This window comes from Amblyomma americanum, chromosome 2 (genome assembly GCF_052857255.1).
Source record: "Amblyomma americanum isolate KBUSLIRL-KWMA chromosome 2, ASM5285725v1, whole genome shotgun sequence".
In the NCBI taxonomy this organism is placed as follows: domain Eukaryota; kingdom Metazoa; phylum Arthropoda; class Arachnida; order Ixodida; family Ixodidae; genus Amblyomma; species Amblyomma americanum.
The window spans coordinates 66,354,235-66,360,420 of record NC_135498.1 but is presented as its reverse complement, the minus strand read 5'-3'; the positions used below and the strand labels follow the sequence as shown (position 1 = coordinate 66,360,420).

Sequence of the window (6,186 nt, the reverse complement as noted above, 5' to 3'; positions counted from 1 at the left end):
GACGCCAGCGCTTGAAATCTCCCTGTCGGGTCTCCCATAGATGAGCCAGATGCGGATCAACCTGCGGTGCCGCAGGGGTGTTTTTAATGCGTTTGCTGTTCGCCTGGATAGCCTCCACCAGACGCTCTGTCCAGTCGGTGACAGTACGGGTTTCGGTAGAAAAAGCTGCCAAGTATGAGCGCAATTTATCCCAGTCAGTGAGGAGCTGTGAAGGAGGGCTGAAAATCTTGGAATCGTGAATAGTAATGGAGACTGGAAAGTGGTCACTCCCAAGGCTGTCTTGGAGCACCGTGTGAGATTTAACGATTTCGGTGTGGCCCATGTGAGATCGGGTGTGGTGTCGCGGGTGACACTTGTGCCAATGCGAGTGGGTACGGTGGGGTTTGTGATCAGGCCAAGGTTGTAATCAGCCATTGCGGTAGAAATGACGTTACCTTTGGGGGTATCCGAGGTGTATCCCCAGTGCGTGTGACGTGCATTAAAATCATCCACCACAAGGAGCTTTGAGGAACGAAATGAGCCCGGGATGCCCGGAATAACTCTGCCTCTATCTTCGGGATTGCTGTATATGTTAAGAATAGTGAGGCCATATGTGTGCCCGGGTGAACTGAGCTTTATCGCGGTATACTGAGTGTCCGTGCTTGCTGGCGTGTTTGTCGGTGTGCGGTCTAGCATCGGCATGGATGCGAGTGTCAAGATTGCCGTACGTGGCGTAAGGACTGCCGTGCGATAACCGCGGATATGAATGCGATTTGTTTCCGTCTCTTGCACAGCGATGACAGGGGGAGGATTAAGGGAGTTTGCGATATATGCTGCTAATTGCGCTTGTTTTCGGCGTATCCTGCGACAGTTCCATTACCATATAATTGTTTCTTTTGATGTAGTGGACTGGCGGCGCCGCCGACCTTTTCGCGTGCTTTTCTTCTGTGCCATGTTGCTGGTCTGGAGATACTGGATCAGGACAGGCAGCGGGTTGAACTGCGCACAGCTTGCGAGGCAATTCCTCATAAGGTACAAGTTCGAAAAGCTTATTGATGCCGGTTTCATGTTTTTCCAAGCGTGTGTTGATCGTAGCTTCTATCCTGTCCGTCATGGACTGTATCAGCTGTGCCTGGGCTTGTATGAGCTGTTGGTGCATCGCTCCGAGTTGTTCAGCAGGTATAGTGTTTATTATGCTAGTAATTTCTGAACGAAATTCAGCGGAACGTATGTATTGCTTTACCGCCTCTTGAGGTGGAATAGGAAACCCTTCCCTTACAGCGCGGTTCAGGTGTCCGCCGATATATGAGACAGATACCGCGCGCCATTTCCTTTCCCCGGAAACCAATTATTATTATTATTATAAATTATTTCGAAACCTTCCGCTTCGTCATTAACAGTGTCCCTCACATCCTGGGCAGCGTCTCGAAATGTGCATGCTGATATGCTTGGGTATCGGGACCGAGGTCTTCACCGCATGACGATGAACTCTGCAGACGACGGAGGGAAGCCTTCAGGAGGGTTGGAAAACTTGAAGGTTTATTTACATATTTACAAGAGAAGCAGGGAGACCAAAAGTCAGAGATGAAGTGCTACATATTTACAACAGAACCAGGGAGACCCAAAAGTCAGAGATGGATTGCCACATATTTACAACAGAACCAGGGAGACCCAAAAGTCAGAGATGGAGTGCCGTGAAACCAGCCAAATCGCGGCTTAAATACAGTGGATATTCCCTAGGCACCTAGCTAGGGAAACCGGTGGCTGATCAAGCGTCCAATGGGCAGACACTCTCTTCATAGTCTCTTCCCTAACCCCGTGACCGCTCCGCCCCCACAAACACGTGCACAGGCGATAAGGAACCCTGGCGCCTTGAGGTCCTGGAATCCTGTTTCCGACCGGTTGAGCAGGTGCATAAGGTCGTTGGCTTAGCAGGCGGTGATCCTCTTTGTGTAAAGATGCGTCCTGACGCCCCCGGGCATTCCAGAGGGTAAGATGAATCAGCCGTGTCCGCCCCCGCTTTGTCTGGCCGCGCAAGTGCAAGCGAACGAGGCGGGTCCGGTGCCTTTGTTCGGGTCTTCTGCTGGTCCACGTGAGGGCGCAGTTCGGGAGAAACGCCGCATTCCATACTCCGGACGAAGGGATGAGAGGCCTTTTGTCACAGCTCACCGTCGCCAGGTGCCGTTCCTAATCCTCTTCTCAGGACGACATCACCTTTGGGTCAAACATAGTTCGATGGCGCCTGCCGGGCTCGTCTGTTCCCGCTGTCGGGGCCTCCGATCACAATAACGCACAAAATGCGCTTCAGTCCAGCTATGCAATGCAAACTCGGCTTGTGAAGCAGCACATTTCATGGGAATAACGATGCGAGTTGACGAAACACTATTATATGATAAAGATCCATTCTTTGACACCAGCAGAAAACGCCCGATAAGCAAAACGGGCTCATTTTCGCTTCAGTGGTTAAATTTAGCCTACGCGATGCGCTCATTTTGGCTGCGCGCCTTAACGCGCCTCTGCCGTCAGCGCCGCCACACGGCATCGGCGCACTGCGGGGCCATGTTTCTCCAGGCCGGTTTTCACATCTTTCCAATCTAGTCACCTTAGCCGGGCCGTCATTGGTTGAGATGCGGTGCTGCCGCGTCGCCGCCGCGAAAATTTCCAACTTGCCGAACCTCGCCGCTCCAGCCGCTGGGGCTTCCTCCGCCGCTTGAGAGAGTGTGTATGCGCCGCGGCGGCGGAGTTCGCGAGCGGTTCGCTTGCATGTGAAACAGGCTTAACGCTGTCGCGTTAATATCTTCTAACAATCTTAAACTGTGTGGTTCAGCCTCCCGAAGTGGCACGTATAGGCTGTGAGAAACGCCGTAGTGGAGGGCTTGCGATTAATTTAGACCCCCTAAGGTTCTTTAAGGGTCCATTCACACTTGAGAGTCGCAGAGGTCGCGCGACTGTTTTAATCGAAAAGCGACAGTCGCAAACGGTCGCGTTGGTCGAAAAGCGACAGTCTCGGGCCAGTCGCTCGCTGCTCGATTTTGCAGCCTCGCGACTGCGAGTCGCAAACCGCTGAACCAATCAGCGAGCGAGCCGAGCTTTCGGCAATGACGCCGCTCGCGGGTGCGCCGAGCTGCCGTGGTCGTCACTAAGCCTAGCCGGTTTCACATCGATGCCGCAGCTGACTGCGTTTCGGAACTGACCAGCGCTGTAACCAAGATGATACTTTCGTTACGGCTTTATTGTGAACCCCGTCTCATGATAATATAAATATGCTCGATTTCCGCGACTTCAGCAGCGGAGAAATAGACGCCAGGCGATCGAGCCGCTTTGGGCAAGAGCAGCAAAGCAGCTATGAGCAGAAATTTGCTTGTATCCAACAGCTCGGTATTGGCCAACGACCCTCAAAACTGATTCATTTTTGAATTTCGACTTCCCAGAGCATGGTATGAACGCGAACAAACAACATACTAGCGAATTTTTGTGATGCCAGCGGCCGGCATCCAGGCTGGCTGGCAGGCCGCTTGTACGGCCGCGGTGCACATTGCCGCTATATCTTCCTCTCCGCTCAGGTCGTCGCAGCCAATTGCTAATATCGAGTGACCAGAGCACTTTCGAAGGCCAAGCGCGAGCGCAGGAGACGCGGCCAAAGCAGACGAAACTCGTGCAAGTGCGCGAAAGCCGTCATTCCCAAGAGTTCTCATTTCAAACGAGAATCGAACGAGAAGGCGACCCACAGGTCGCCTTTTTTAATTTTTAATTGGTTTTTGGGGGAAAGGAAATGGCGCAGTATCTGTCTGATATATCGTTGGACACCTGAACCGCGCCGTAAGGGAAGGGATAAAGGAGGGAGTGAAAGAAGAAAGGAAGAAGAGGTGCCGTAGTGGAGGGCTCCGGAATAATTTCGACCACCTGGGGATCTTTAACGTGCACTGACATCGCACAGCACACTTGCGCCTTAGCGTTTTTCCTCCATAAAAACGCAACCGCCGCGGTCGGGTCGCCTTTGCAAGTGTGAACATCGGTGTTGTCGAACTGCGGTGTAGTCACAGGCGACTGCTGGTCGCGCGACCTCTGCGACTCCCAAGCGTGAATGAGCCCTAACGTGCGCTGACCTCTCACAGCATGCGGGCGCTTTTCCCGTTTAGCGGGTGCTTCCATCGAAACGCGGGCGCTGAGGACGGCATGGAACCTGGGCTTTTGTCATGAGCATGTATTCAAGTGACGTACTGCTGCGGCTGTGCTGATGCTGCCCAGCTTGTATCAACGCATGTGTCGTTGTGTCCGTTTGCATCGATCCACTTTTTGCATGACTTTCAGGGCGAAAGACCGGGACCTGGTGACTGACAATTTGCTCAAACGAAGCTCACCGCTTTCCACCAGGATCAACTTTAAGCCGCAATATAGAACCATCGCCGCCCTGTTAATTAGCGCATACAGGAAACTCCTTTATTCCACTGTGATGTATGCAGTACATCCTGACTTGAAACTACCACTGAGCAGACAAGGGAAGGGAGAAGAGCGGCTCGTTGTGACATACATGACGGTAGCGAACAGTCATCGAAACCGAAGAGCAAAGGCGATTTTTTCCCCCTTCGTGGTGTTGATTTGGTCACGTTCGCCTTCGGCCTATAATCTTTTCCAAGTATATCTTCGACCATGATAGACATGTGTGTCAGGGAATGGCGCTCTCGGCAAAGTGCAATGCGAAGCCGCGCGGTTCATCTCGGTCTGGAAGTGGGATGCAGCCACAAGAGCGGGAATGTAGGCTAGGAGGTCTATCGTGGCAGGCACACATTTCGCACCTGCACAAAAAAGGTGCCCCCACTCTAATGAACACCTGGACTGTACGCCGCAACTGGCAGGCACTGCAAAACACTCACTCCCCGGCCTAAATGTCCGTTGCGGCTCAAGCCAGGTCGCGAGCGTGCTCATCAGACAGAAGTTGAATGCGGCACTTTTCAGTTACGAAACTCCACGAGGCCTACGGCGATGGTGTTTAACCAGGAGAGAATCTCTCATGTATGGCTATTCCTGCAAAGAGATCCGAGGGTGTCTGGAACACCTGAGCACGATATGTCAAAATGTCTGCTGCAGCAGTTGGTCAACCCTTGCATGCCAGGAGGTTGCGAAATTCGTTGCGATTATCTGTTTCTTAATCCGTGCTTAATACGTTAATGAATCGGTAAGATGCACGAAGACGGAAGGACAATGTTGGCCTGATATCATACACCTTCCGTGGCGTTAACTTGGACACAGCTACGCTGCTCTATGCGTCGAGCGAAACCTGAGCGGCAAGTCAGTTGTCTTAATCTTACCGAAGCGTGCGACGTCGACGAGGCGGCATGCGATATTACGGTCAGCCGCTTTACCGGACTTTATAGCATTCTTCATTTTGCTTTCCCCTCAGCCGATCAGTATTCTCCGCTTCCCGTAGCAGTTGGCACGGCTCCGAGTGCTTCACGGGCATGCCCTATAAGAAATAAATGCTAGGGAGCCGTTTGCTAGGAGTCAACAGAGCACTCATCGCGCAACATTCACTGCCACAAACTTCACACCGTAACAAATATATAGTAACAATCACCACCCGATATCGTCGAACGAAGCAGTGCACTAATATGGACTTCTCTCAAGGACCACCCGTTGCCCGGCTAGCTCAGTCGGTAGAGCATGAGACTCTTAATCTCAGGGTCGTGGGTTCGAGCCCCACGTTGGGCGTCGTTTTCTTTTCCGAATTTTTTTCAACTATTGTACTTGGTGTAACCCTGTGATGCCCGGCGTATTACTTTTGATGCGCATCGTAAAAATGTAAGAAATTTTAATTTCTGTTCACATAACTTTGTTTCTTACACGCTCGAAGACAGTCTTTTCCAATGTACTTATGAAAGCAAGACCTAAGTTCGAGCTCCCAGAGATGCTGTTGAAAGTAACGCTACATTAGCAAAGGATGGAACGGTTTCGAATTGCCCTCTTGATTTACTTCATGGACCTTCGTATTCATGCCCAGTTTTCTCGACCTTGGACATTCAGAAATCACGAAAATGAGCTAATGTTAAATGTTTTGCCGCTTTCCTAATAATCACTTTCTTTTTGCGGGGCGAAAAATGCATCACCTATGGTTTGCGTGAAATTAATGAAGGATATCTTTGCAAGCCATATTCATCGCAAGAATAATAAATAAATACTATCCAGAAGTTTGTCATTCGTCACTTAAAG

General features: G+C 51.2%; 1 non-coding gene across 1 annotated transcript; it reads left to right on the top strand.

Moving 5' to 3' along the window:
- The first annotated feature begins 5,615 nt into the window (after nt 1–5,615).
- Nucleotides 5,616–5,688, top strand: TRNAK-CUU (transfer RNA lysine (anticodon CUU)). The gene has a single exon. It is a non-coding gene; the product is annotated as a tRNA-Lys (tRNA).
- The last annotated feature ends 498 nt before the right edge of the window (nt 5,689–6,186 follow it).